The following is a 13,778-nucleotide window of genomic DNA, read 5'->3' as shown; positions in this document are numbered from 1 at the left end:
CAAGATAAATATATGAAATGAATTTTGAGTCAGGAATTAAAAATGTTTATTGTACAAAGATGTACACATGATATTATATGTATAAATTACATTTTTGAATGAATAGATAAAAAAAAAAAAAAAAAAAATGAATGTGACATCAATGACCTAAACAGATATCACAATATAGGGAGGGAGGAATATATTGCAGGGAGGAATGTGTGTGTACAAGTGGAGCTCAAGACCTGTAGCCAGATTTTGATTGTTATAAAGGTGCAAATGCGCCCTGTGCAAACGGTGAGTAGTATTGACACAAACGCGAAACTGGCACACATTCTGAGAGAACGAGAGCGAGAGAGAAAACCTGGCAAGACGTGAGCTACTGTTTAAATTGCCCAAGCTGTTGAATAGCTTGACCGGTTTGGGCTCTCCTCTGCTCTCCTGGGTACTTCTGTTCATCTGTCTCTCTCTCTCTGTTCCACTCTTTCAAATGAGTGCACCCCCTCAGGGCAGCACATGGCTCTAACAGGCCAAACCCCCACCTTTCCCTCACTCTCTCTCTCTGTCATACAGACACACATACACCCTGCAGTTAGGTTATAGTAATGAATTGTTCACAGGTGCTGATGATGAGCCCCTGAGCATCACTGTGGAGACGGGATGTGCCAGGCACAGGCCAAGTGGAAGAGAACAGATGCACGCTTAGAGTCCCCATACACCCCTTCCGCACGGTTCTGTCTTTCCTTCTCATTATATCTCTCTCTTCCTCCTCCTCCTCTCTCTCCTTAAAACATAATCTTTCAAATAAAGGTTCCAATTACAACCAAAAAGATCCTACAGTGTGATGCAACAGGAGTGACTTTTTAAGATCCACAAAAGATTTGGGAAGCTCCATTTCTTTAATTATGTTAGTAGTGCAGAAATTATACACATTTTTGAAAAACAAAACAAAACAGAAATGCTGACCAAAAAAACCTTTGGACTTTAGTCCATTCTTAATAATGCAGTGTCGGCTTCTCCAACGTCTCAAGACCTCAAGTACCCATACAGAGAAAATGGTTCTTTATAAGAACCACTGAAGAATCACTGAAGATCAACTTAGTCTGATGATAGTCCTTACACCTGGATGGCCCTTATAGATATATGACACACATAGCTATAAGAAATGAAACTGTGTCCCATTGAATTGTTCAATTCAATTCACATTTATTTGTTTGGCTCTTCACAATACACATAGTTTTAAAGCAGCTTTACAGAAAATGCATGAGTCCACATTACAATTTAGAGTAATCTGTTATCAGAGGTCACTGTCTAATTGAAGTATTTCAGAAATGTACATATGCAAAATCAGAGTTAGCTAAAAATGTATTAATTTAAACGATGTAATAATTTAAGGCAGAAAGAAGAAGCTCATTGAAGTAATAAATACTTGTTTGTTGACAAATGATTATGACATTTAGAAAATTGTAGCATTGGAGAATAACAGAAGCATATGTAGCATAACAGAAGACCAAAGAGCTGCAATCAAACAATTAAACATGCTAAGTGAAAAAAATACCAAAGACTGCAGTCAAAGAGACTGAGATATCAAATATAAATACGTATTTCATACAATACTGAAAAGATCAAAAAACAACATTTCAATTTAGTTATGGATTATTCTACTTAACTATCATATAAAAAAGTTGTCGCATTCCTGGTCATTTTTGACCCAGTGGAACATACACGTATAAAACAACCATAACTTATCATTAATGAGTGAATTTGCACACATTTTGAAGTTTAGCATATGGTATTATCACCTTATTATGTTATTACTACACTTACTACTTGTGACAAGTGAAAGTGACATAATATGGCAACTCATACTTGGAATTTGTCCTCTGCAATTTAACCCATCCAAGTTAGTGCATACACATTAGGACCAGTGAGTAGTGAACACACACACACACACACACACACACACACACACACACACACACACACACACACTGCAAACCATGGACACACACACCTGGGGCAGTGGGCAGCCATTTTTGCTGTGGCACCCGAGGAGTGATTGGGGGTTAGGTGCAGTGTTTTTTTTATTTTTTTATTGTGCCGTTCTAGATAAGATGGATAAACATCCAACATACGAAGTCCCGCACATGACTTGTGTATGACAATATGTATATCGTGGCCACGAATTAACAACTTTTCCTTGTTTTACTAAATCGTTTTTGCTAGTTTCGAATGAATTTTTGCGAACAATATAATAATTGATTCCCTCGTTTTAGTAAATTGTGGTCATGTTGTAATAATTTGTTCCTTTGTTTTAGTTAAATCACCCAAATTTTCCTGGTAAGCCATGGGAAGTTAGCAGTGTTGCCAGATGATGACTGACTCACACTTGGGTTTTGTTTGTTAACCAATTAGCCTTTGAAAACTGCCAAACTTTTGTCCATCTGCCCAAACCAAATTTTACCCAAAATCGGCCAGTTTGGCAGAAAAGCCACCCAAATTTGGCAACACTGCAGTTGAGTTTAAACGAGAATGTGTTGGTGATAATGCAGATGGGCATTGTGTGTGTCACAGACTGGTTGTATATACACAACGAAGATGATAAAAAAGTCTTAAATTAATAATCCACATAGAGTAACAAAGATGAAAGCAGGAAAAAGCTACAACAGGCAAAAGCTACAGAAGCTTTTGTTGTAACAAAAGCTTCAACAAAAGCTCAACTCAAGATGAGACTGGACAACTAAGAACAGACAGGCAGGGAGAAAGCAAACTCAAACTGAACATAATCGTAACAGTGTGAACATGTGGAATGTCAAAATAAAGGTGTCTCTATTTACTGTAGGTATCGATTTTCATTCGTTGCATCGATACATCATATAATTAGTCATTTGATCGATGTATTGATGTATCGATGTATTATACTAAATTGATCAAAAGTGACAGTAAACATGTATATTGTTACAAAATATGCTGTTCTTTTAAATAATCATGAAAAAATGTATCACTGTTTCTGCAAAAAAATATTAAACAGCGCAACAGTTTTTAATTCTGATAGTAAAAAGAAATGTTTCTAATCACCATATTTTGATTTCTAAAGATCACGTGACACTAAAGACTGGAGTAATGGATGCTGAAAATTCAGCATTGCCATCAAAGGAAAAAAATACATTTTAAATATGTGTATATATATATTAAGTTATCTTAAATTTTAATAAGATTTCACAATATTACTGTTTTACTGCATTTTTTCAAGTATATGCAGCCTTGGTGAGCATAAGAGACTTCTTTTAAAATTCATTATAAAATCTTACAGACCCCAAACTTTTGAATGGTAGTGCAGTATATCCTGCTCTCTATAAGTTTGCTTATTAAATATTTAGGCTAATTTGGTCACACTTTGAACCACTATTTTTCAGTACGCTCGGCTCCATTTACACACATTTTGCTACATTTAATTCTATTCTGCAGAATTCCACACCTGCTGGGGCCGGTTGCATAAACATAGACATTATGTTAAGACAGTTCTGTATGAAATTTCTAATATGACCCACCATACCCATTAGTCAGGGGCAGTCTCAAATTAGGCCAATGTACGTATTTATGTAACTGATTTAAAAAATCTATGAACAGTCTTAAAGATTTTATTTTTAAGTCTAACTAGTAACTAGTCTTAGAGGTTTAAGCAACCGGCCCCAAGGTCTGAGAATGAATAATAGTGGTCTTTGCAGTCATATTGCTCTCTTTCTTTAGCTCCTTCTATACCATTGTGCTTTTCCTTGCTCCATCTCAGTCCACTTGCTCCTGCCTCTTTCCCTTAAGGCTTATAGATTATGTTCTAACGTGCCACTAAAATGCTCATTACTCATCTGCCATAAGGATGGATTAACGCTCCAGTGTGAGGTAGTTTTATGTAGAGCTGTATGGGGACACAGTGGAAACACACTCGACATCCCATCAGTGTTCACTGTTTGGTTTTGTTTTAAAGGCCGCCATAGTTGGGCATGTTTTGGACCACAACACACCCCTCCACAGAGGTGCTATCGGTACCACAAGGTCGACTTATGTATCCCAAAGGGGCTGTTCTCCAAACGGCGACATTTAAAACCCCCACCACTCTCAGCTTTCCCACAGCCGGGAGTCTATTCCACAAACTAGAGCTGCTTTAAATTAGATTATTTCACAGAGATTGGCCAGTGACCCCTTTAAAAGGCTATCCTATGGTGTGTGTGTACACACACGCTAAATTATTTACACCATGAAACAAGTGCGGTGCGCTCCATGAATAAATGAAGCCCGGAATGCCCTGCTCACCGGAGCACCCGTGGCTGCGGCTTCTAAACACACTTTAATCAACAGATAAATATTTCACCAGTTAATCAAGGATAGCTTTTAAATTAATTCAAGTTCTAATTTGATTCGGTTTCATTTGAAGTTGTGAGCAGAGAGATATTAGCTTGATTTATTTTTCCTTTTTTTTTTTTTTGGGTTCAGACAGACATGTGCTTAGGCTACATGTGCATTACAAACACTGTCTGGCATTGGTAATTAGCTCTGAGCAAATCACTGTAAATTGATTTTAATGCATCAGCAGTCAAGCCCTCCATTTTGCTGCTCCTGTAAATATGGAATCCATGTCTCTCTGACCTTAGAACGGCTTTCAATCCATAAGAACCATGCTGAACTCATTGAACGCCTGGGAAATGTGCATTTTAAATTAGTCAGTCATTTAATTTATGTTTTGAAGCATTTAATTGAACTATACACTGCAGAAAATGATTTTCTTAATCATATTTTGGTCTTATTTTCCTGAAAATAAATAAATAAATAACATCCTTAAAACAAGATAAGTTAAGCAAAAATCAGTCATGACAACTCTCGGAATAGTTTTAGCATGTTATTCAATATGGCAGTGTTAATGTATTTGGTCTTGAAGGACTAGATCTGCTACGCTGCTGTTGCTGTTGATTATTGCTGCTGCTGTTGCAGAGCAAATACGGACTTGCTACTGCTAATAGATAACACAGGCACTGTGATCATGTACGATATGCTGCTGCTGCTGCATAAATAGACATACATAAATCCCGTAGCAGATCTAGGCAGTTGGAGCTGGGGGAGGTAGAGGGGCGCTGGGGGACTAACTTACAACAAACACTGAACCAGACTATTTAAACACTGAGCTAGCGATCTCATTAGCCGCGTTTCCACTGTCGGGCCAGGGCCGGGCCGTGCTAGTGCGTGCCAGGGCCGGGCCGTGCTAGTGCGTGCCAGGGCCAGTCGCGTTTCCACTGTCACTTCCGGGGCTTGATCGGGGCTTACTCGGGGCCAACGGCCAGGATTTCTGGCCCGTCGAATACCTTGGGCCAAAGCGGGCCAGCTCGGGCTAGAGGAGTGGTTACGAACAGAGGCGGAGTTCACCTGAGTCGGGAGACGGCAGCGCCGGATGATTCTGTCAGCATTAAAGACTTTTAAAATAATTTAACTCGCGTTCATGTTTGAATGCCTTCTGTTTGTGATGCAAAAGACTATGCGCGCTAACCATTACCATAGTAAACATAGTAAACGCTTGAAGATACGCATAGTAAAAAAACATAGTGAACGCTTGAAGAAATCAGACCAATCATAAAGGCTATCACAGTCATGTTTTTATTTTATCTGTCAGTAGCCTACGTCTCGTCTCTTTATACCGGACTATCATAAAATAAAGCAACTTTTTTTTTCGGGAGCTTCCTCTGTTTCTCTTACTGAAAATATCTGTATGGGAGTCGAGAGAGTGCTAAAGCTCCTCAGGTCGTATTTTTGGTGGCATATATTTGTAGAAATTATCATTCTTTCTAAATGTGATGTAAATATGTCCTGTAACTACCAGATAAACAGAAACAGACGCGACTGAAGAAGTAAGTGTGTCCTCTTTCTTTTGTGAAATAGACCTAACGGTAATTTATTTCTGAGTGACTAATGTGCAGTTTTGACATAAATTAATTCATTATGATCAATGTATCACTTTTTATTGTAAACCTGTGGTAAAACATCGATGCTTGGTTTTTTAAATATTCAAGTAAACAACACAAATGCCAGCAAACGGCCGCTTTTATCATGTTTGTTTTCAGCGCTGTTTCCAGTGATTTCTGATTAGTTTTCTGATAAAATTTCCATTTGTTTTTGAAATGATGGGTTAGTGTGACGTTGTTCCAGAGAGGCGTGTTACGGGCGTGTTTTAGTGAAGCGCTGTGGAGCTTCTGGCCCGACAGTGGAAACACAAGCCCGGTGCTATTAGCCCGGCACGGCCCGTTTAAAGCCCTGGCTCGCACTGGCCCGACAGTGGAAACGCGGCTAATGGCTCAATTTGAGTGCTTACTAAGCCATGTGGTAATGATGTGATTTCTTGCAGATTGCATGTAAAGGACCTATCAGCCTGCGCCCTCTAGAGTTTCATGGATAAACTAATATTATATATGTGTAAGATAATGAGACTTTAGAGAACATATATAATGGCTTTTAACCTCTTGTAGACCTATTTCTAGAGAATTTTGTTTGTTTGTTAGATGGTGTAATGGTGTAAGAAAAATAAAATAAATAAAAGAATTCAAAATTATCTGCTTGTATTATATAGCTTATATTTGTAAATTATTCAGTTAAGTAAATAGATCTTGATTTAGGAATATATTTAGAAGTTCCCACTGGAAAACAGACAAAATACAGTGCTTTTTAAGAACACATTCTGCATTCTGAAGCTTAACTCTTTCCCCGCCGTTGACGGAAATTTCCAGCTTTCCGTGTTTTCACCGTTATGCGGTAGCTTATGCATATTCTGAAAGAGTAGATGATCTCCAGATCAAAACACATGCGAAGAAAATGCAGAAACAAGCGATATCAATCATATGCATATGACACGATCATCAACATTAAATGGCATATAAATCAAAACTGCCTAATGTTACTGAATGAAATGTCGACCCAGGACGAGCTATAGGACCGCTCAAGCATTAGGGGTGTTGATGGACTCGATCTACTCATCTATGTTTTGATCATCGTTCTGAATCCGATCTGGATGTAGTTTTTTACAAAAACAGGATTTTCTCAGCTTTTTGCTCAAAATGTTGCTTTACCCACATTCAAGTGTTGATAAAAAGCAGAGGGTCTGTTCTTTCTATTGATATACTGCATGTTCAGATATTCATACAACAAAGTATTCTGGAAATTAGAAAATTTGGTGAAAATGATTAAAAACACTGGTGGTGGCTGACAACTAAACAAATTTATTTAAAAAAAAACGCTGGCAGGGAAAAAGTTAAAGGGACAGTTCACCCAAAAATGAAAATTCAGTCATTTACTCGCCCTCAAGTTTAATTTTCAAATTTATTTTGCTCTGTTGAACACAAAAGAAGAAATTTAAATGAATTTGGGTTATCAGATTTCCCATGGTGCCCAAACTGGTTATTGACATTCTTCAAAATATCATCTTTTGTGTTCAGCAGAAGAAAGAAATTACTCTTTTTCTCCCTATATTACACCATATCCTGACAATTAGACACAATTACCAACAGAGGAACAAATTAAAGGCTTCCGATTGGTTATACTCATTTTTGCTCACCAGCCTGAACAAAAGGGACCTGCAGGTCACTGCCACAGACATGCCTGACTTATATCTGGTCTCTGAGCTTTTTTCAAAACTCTGTGAAGTACTGCTTCACTGTATTTTTATGCTGTGCTAATGGCCCGGATCAAATAGGGAATATCAGACATTCTGAGTACGAGGGGGAAAAGAGAGTAAGCGGGGAAGCTGATAGATTTTTATTCCTATGTTTGAATCTCTATGAGTCACGAATTTAAAGATCAATAGTGGACCTGTAGTCTTCAGATGAATAAAAGCGAAGTGTCTGTCTGCTTGTATACAGATTGGATTTTTAGTGTTAGATGTAGAAGTTAGAAGCATAAGGAGAAAAGAAATGTGTAATATACTCAACCTAATCTGAACCTGTATGAATTTTATCTTCACAAAATGAGATTACTAAGTGTTTTTTGTGTGTGTGTGTGTGTGTGTGCTTCCATATTTTCTGAGACCATATCATTACATCATACAGTAGCTTTGAAAATGGCCAATTTTGCAAATTATGCTCCAAAATTTCATTTGGAAAAAAGCCATTTCTGTCATTATTTTAAAAAGAATATTCAATATGTATATTTTTACCTTAGCATTTAACTATTTTTCTATGAATTATGTTTAGTATTTTATACTTAATGTGTTGTGCATCTTATATTTTTTGATGTATTTTATATGTATTAGATGTGATGTTGTCATTGACATTTTAGTATGTAATTTTTTTGGATGTGATCTTGTTTATGAGCCGCATTTTATGTATGTAAATTTGTTTATTATTATTATTGTGTGAACAACAGCCGAAAAGTTATATAGTATATACTTGGTCTAAAGGAGATTTACATTCTAACTGTGCAAGATTTTTATATTATATTGTATTACATTACATTACATTATTATAAACAATATACAGCTGAATTAAAATATAATTAAAATACATTTAATTAGTTTTGTGAATATATTTACACACATATATTGTCGGCAACAGCCAAAAAGTTATATTGAATATATAGTGTAATGGAGATTTACATTCTAACTGTGCAAGATTTTTATATTATATTATATTATATTATATTATATTATATTATATTATATTATATTATATTATATTATATTATATTATATTATATTATATTATATTATATTATATTATATTATATTATATTATATTATATTATATTATATTATATTAAACAATATACAGCTGAATTAAAATACAATTAAAATACATTTAAATTGTTTTGTGAATATAATTTACATATATTTTGTGAATGTAAATCTTTTTTTCCCCCATCTCAACCGCCATTAGACCAGATAGCCCTCCAACTCTCAGCCCAGCTGTTTTTGCAACATAGTTTGGCGTGTAATTTCCTCTCTGCACCAAACATATCTTTATCTGTCTAAAGTTACAGCAGGCACATCTGTTCATTCCTTCCTTGCAAGCTCTGGTAGAGCCAGTCTGGCAAGCGTCTTTATATCTCTCTTCTTTCCAACACACTCCTCTCTCTCTCTCTCTCTCTCTCACAGAAACACAGACACACACAGACTCACACACTGCGGTCATGAGGGCACCCTCTCTTCCCTGGCATGGCTCAGCTCAATTAGCCTGCAGGGAAATGGAGGGAGGGAGTGAGCGCTTGAGAAAAAGAGGGAGAGAGAGGTTCTTCGTCTGCCAAATCTCCCTCTCGCTTCCGCAGGATCTCTGGAGCCCTCCGTGGGCTGTCTTTGTGTGCCGTCTGCCCAGCCGCTTTGTTTGTAAATAAGCCGTCTGGAAAATTAGCTAGGGCAGCCAGTCACTCACAGTTAGACGTCTCATCAGGCCTATAACTACCACATTATAGAGAGAATATCATGAAGAGCAGGGGATGGAAACCATAGACAAGGGTACCACAATTGGCGCTCGTAGAAGTAATGATTGGCACGCGAACGACGAGAGCGAGATAGATTCGTATTAAATGTGCTGTATTAAAAGTCCTTCACATCTGCTTGCCAAGCAACCTCTTGGAGTCCTTCCTAATCATCAGAAAAGAAAAGACTACGACAAGCAGTTTTTTAAAGTGAGAATCTTTGCAAATGAAGACATTTGAATTTGATTTGTTCATGGTGCATCCTTGAAAGTGAAGTGAAATGAGTAATTTCTGCACCACTGTGGCATTAATGAAATTGCAATAATTCCTTTGAATGGGCTAAACAACATGACTTTGAGGCTGGACTATTTGTTTGTCTGGCCAATGGGTGAAAGAGGGAGAGTTTGAAGGAATCAGTTTTCTTTATTATTATTATATTATAGACCAAAATTCATGATTCATAAATATTGTAAGATTTGATTTGCAATCAGTATGAGAAATCAAATGAATCGGAACACCTTTAGAAAACCCCCAAAATCAACCAAAAAAGCAATGCCAGAGATCAAACGAATTAAAAAAGCACATCACGCAAAGCCGAAATTGGCAATCGCAAAGGCCTAGAACAGTGAGGGAGACATGTGGCAGCCTGTCTTTCTTGATGTGTGGGGTTGAGCTGTTTTCTGAGGGCCTTTGGGAAGAGGAGGGTGTCTTGTGGCGGTGGGCCAGTGAGCCCGAGGAGCGAGAGCCAGAGGAAGCAATGCCTGCAGAGCTCATAAATTACAGCCCTGCCTGCCTGGCTTTACATTAATGGATCCACAACTCTGTGCTTCTGACTGAGACTCTTCTCACTTGTTCTCATGCTGCGTGTGTCTTCAAGGACGAGGGTAGGTCGGATTGATGCCGGGCGGTCGACAATTTTAGCTGTTTTCCCATGGGGAATTGTATTCATATTCAGATATTTTAATGTATCGAATGACATTCATTCATAGGCTGCGATGATTTTGAGCGTCAACACTTGTTTTTTAAAGGAACAATTCACATTCAGTCAGTCACATTCAATGTTACGTCGATACTGAAGTATTGGGGTCTCGCCGTTCGTCTCCGTTCCCTCCTTCAGGGAATGAGGGTTACATCAGAAACTGAGATGTTCACTCAAAAATTTAAATTGGAAGAGCCAGGATATTAGTTAATATAACTCCAAATGTATTCGTGTGAAAGGAGAAAGTTTTACACACCTAGGATGGCTTGAGGGTGAGTAAATTATGGGATTTTTGGGTGAACTATTCCTTTAAGGTTTTTACAATTTTAATGGGACTGTTCACCTGAATGTGTAATTTTCTTCTAAATATTATGTAGAACACAGTAGAAGATGTTTAGAGGAATGTTTTTTTCCCAAAAACAAATTAATAAAATGTATGCAAATGGAAGGTGTTGAGCTTCAAAAGTGACCAAAAAACAAAACAAAACACACACACACACACACAAATGTATTGGTTATTGATACATTTTACATTGATTTATTAGCATTTATGTATGGTGCATTAAGAATCATTATGCTACACAATTGGTGTATTTGTCTTAAAATTATGTCACAATATTTGTCACAATATGTATTTGAGGTCATAGAGGTTTTGACTTGAGGGTGATTAAATAATCTCCATTTTTGTGTCAAAATACTTTCTCCTACCCCAGTTTAATGTGCAGAGACAATGTAAGCCTTTCGTGCGTTAAGCGTTGAAACTGGTGCTTTTTGTTTGAGCATCCCGACATGTAAACTTCTCAGCCAGTAGTGTGAATTTGGTGGTATGTCTTTGAAAAATCACAATATTGATTCTTAAAATCATTCGATCAATATAGTATACCAGTATTTACTGTCTTGAAACTGAATTTACATTCTGATAGTAAAAAACATATTTTACCTTGTTTGGCAGTCCGAATTGAATCTAATGCGATAAAAACTGCATATGTGAGGTAAGAAAAACACTCCTATTGCGTTTTCTACACAGACTGAACGCGTTAACATTCATCGTGTCTGATTCACAGACAATTTAAACAAATCTAGTTAATCTCTAGTTAACTAAAAACATATAGTGAAACATTGATCCAATTTACAATCAAATGGCTCTTATGAACTGGTTCTCAGCCAGCAGTGTGAATTTGGGGATGTGTTGTCTGGAAAATCATCTTTTTTTTTTTTTTTTTTTTTTCTTTTTTTTTCAGTTGCGTTTGGTGAAGCCAGTGGTGCAGAAACGACAGACTTCAACTTTAATGCCCAATATATGCAGTACCTGCCGCAGATCAACATTAATTCTTGATGAAGTGTAACTCTCATTCGTGAGAAGTTTTAGCCGGTGTACCCTGAGTATTTGATTCTCTCTGTGTCAGGCGCTGAGCGGTGTCGAGTCTCACCGAAACGCCCTGATTATTCAGTTATGATATGCTAATAATGCTCTGATGGGCATCTCTGAAGACCTCTGACTTTAAATGCATAAACGTGGACAGGTCACGCAAAGGTCGTTGTGCTTTTTTTCCCCTCCGCTTAACTAATTAAAGAGAAAAGTTGGTGGATTCAGGCTCTTTCTTTTTTGAATATGGAAATTCTGAGGAAATTAATGGACAATTGTTTAAGTTTAAATCCTCTGAAATTATAAAAAAGCAATTTGCCTGCACCTACTTAGCCTCTAAAGCAAAATCGCTGGCTCTGTTAAATGCCATTAAATGGAGCTTGCTCACAAAGCTATTACTAATTTAACAAAATAACTAAAAAAAAAAAAAAAAAAAAAAAGCTTTCTTAAAAAGTGCAACACTCAGCTGGCTGCAAACATAGCAATTTATTACGGCAGTTAAATGGCAAATTAGTTGTTGTGTTTTTATGAATCCCGGAGGCGCCAATAGTTTTATTTCAGAGATGCGGCTACAGAATGATTTTACAACGCTACAATGCCACGTGTCACCAGTCTCCTGCCAGTCTTTTGAGCTAATTAGCTGCAATTATTTCAATTAGATATCACAGACAAATAATCATTACTTTGTAATCAGTTTGCGCAGTAACAGTTTTGGAAACTGCCTCACACTGTCAGGCATCATGAAAGTTTTAGTGCGTTTTCTCTCTCTCTTTCTCTCTATCCATCCACCCTCGGCCCTTTTTTCCCCTTGGCCGGCATCCAGTGTCAAAGCAATCCTGAGAGTTGCTTTTCTCCAAAGTGTTCTAAGTAATCCCTTTTACAAACTGTATTCACGTATGGGAATGTTTTTGGCTCTGAGCAGATTTTTCAAGAGATAAGAACTGCCCCTGGCAAAGACCCAGGATATATTTCAAGTATGAGAGAAATATGGATAATAGTATTTCCTCTCATCTCTGTAGTTGCGTTAGCTGGATGCAGCGCTTAGAACTGCTCTGACTTTACGAGTTGCTCTGGCTTTAGAGATTAAAAACTCCTCTACTGGATCAGTTCGCATTCATTGATTCTCGAATAGAGCTGGAGAAAAATACAGATTTTCTAATATTGCGATATGTTTTTGAAAGAACGCAATATTGATTCTTAAACTCATTTGGTCAATACAATTTGCCAGTGTTTACTGCACACTGTTGAATCTGCCCCAAGGTAAAATATTTTGTAGTCCAAATTTAATGTTATGACATTAAAATGGTGTGTAGTATACTAAGATATAGATACAAGAAAGGTAATCTTTTCATTGAGTTTTCTTTCTCAGACTGCAAATGACTCTTGTTCGTTTTTGGTAATCATAAGCTTACAGTGTGACCAGTGTAGTATGATTCAGAAACAAATGACTGTTATGAACCAGTTATTTTTAATGAAAAAAAAAAAAAAAAAAAAAAATACAGTGCAACCACTGCAGTCTTGACTCGGAAACAAATTACTTTTATGATCCGGTTCACTTTAGTGAATCAGAAACACTCAGCACAACCAGTGTAGTCTGTTTTACGAACACATGACTCATACACTCTAAAAAATGCTGGGTTGTTTTAACCCAATTTTGGATCAAATATGGACGAACCCAAACATTGGGTTAAAAAATGTAACCCAACGGCTGGGTTTGCCCATATTTGACCCAAAGTTTGTTTATCATCATTTTTTATATGAACCGGCACTCTTTAGTGAATCATCATTCAGCGCAACCAGTTTTATGAACCTTTTATGACTCTTATAAGCTGATCCTTTTAATGTATCATTCAAAAAGGTTCACAAAGACTCATCACTTACTTCCAGCGATGGAATATTTTAATATATTGCAGGTTGAATAAGATTGCTTGTGAATCAGAATGAGAACCGTGTACTTGACACTAATGCTTTCTCTCCATATTTCTCTCAATGTTCACACTATATTAACAC

The sequence above is a fragment of the Squalius cephalus genome, assembly GCF_949319135.1.
Source record: "Squalius cephalus genome assembly, chromosome: 12".
Classification (NCBI taxonomy): Eukaryota; Metazoa; Chordata; class Actinopteri; order Cypriniformes; family Leuciscidae; genus Squalius; species Squalius cephalus.
The sequence above is the reverse complement of the archived record's forward strand: the minus strand, read 5'-3'. Positions refer to the sequence as shown.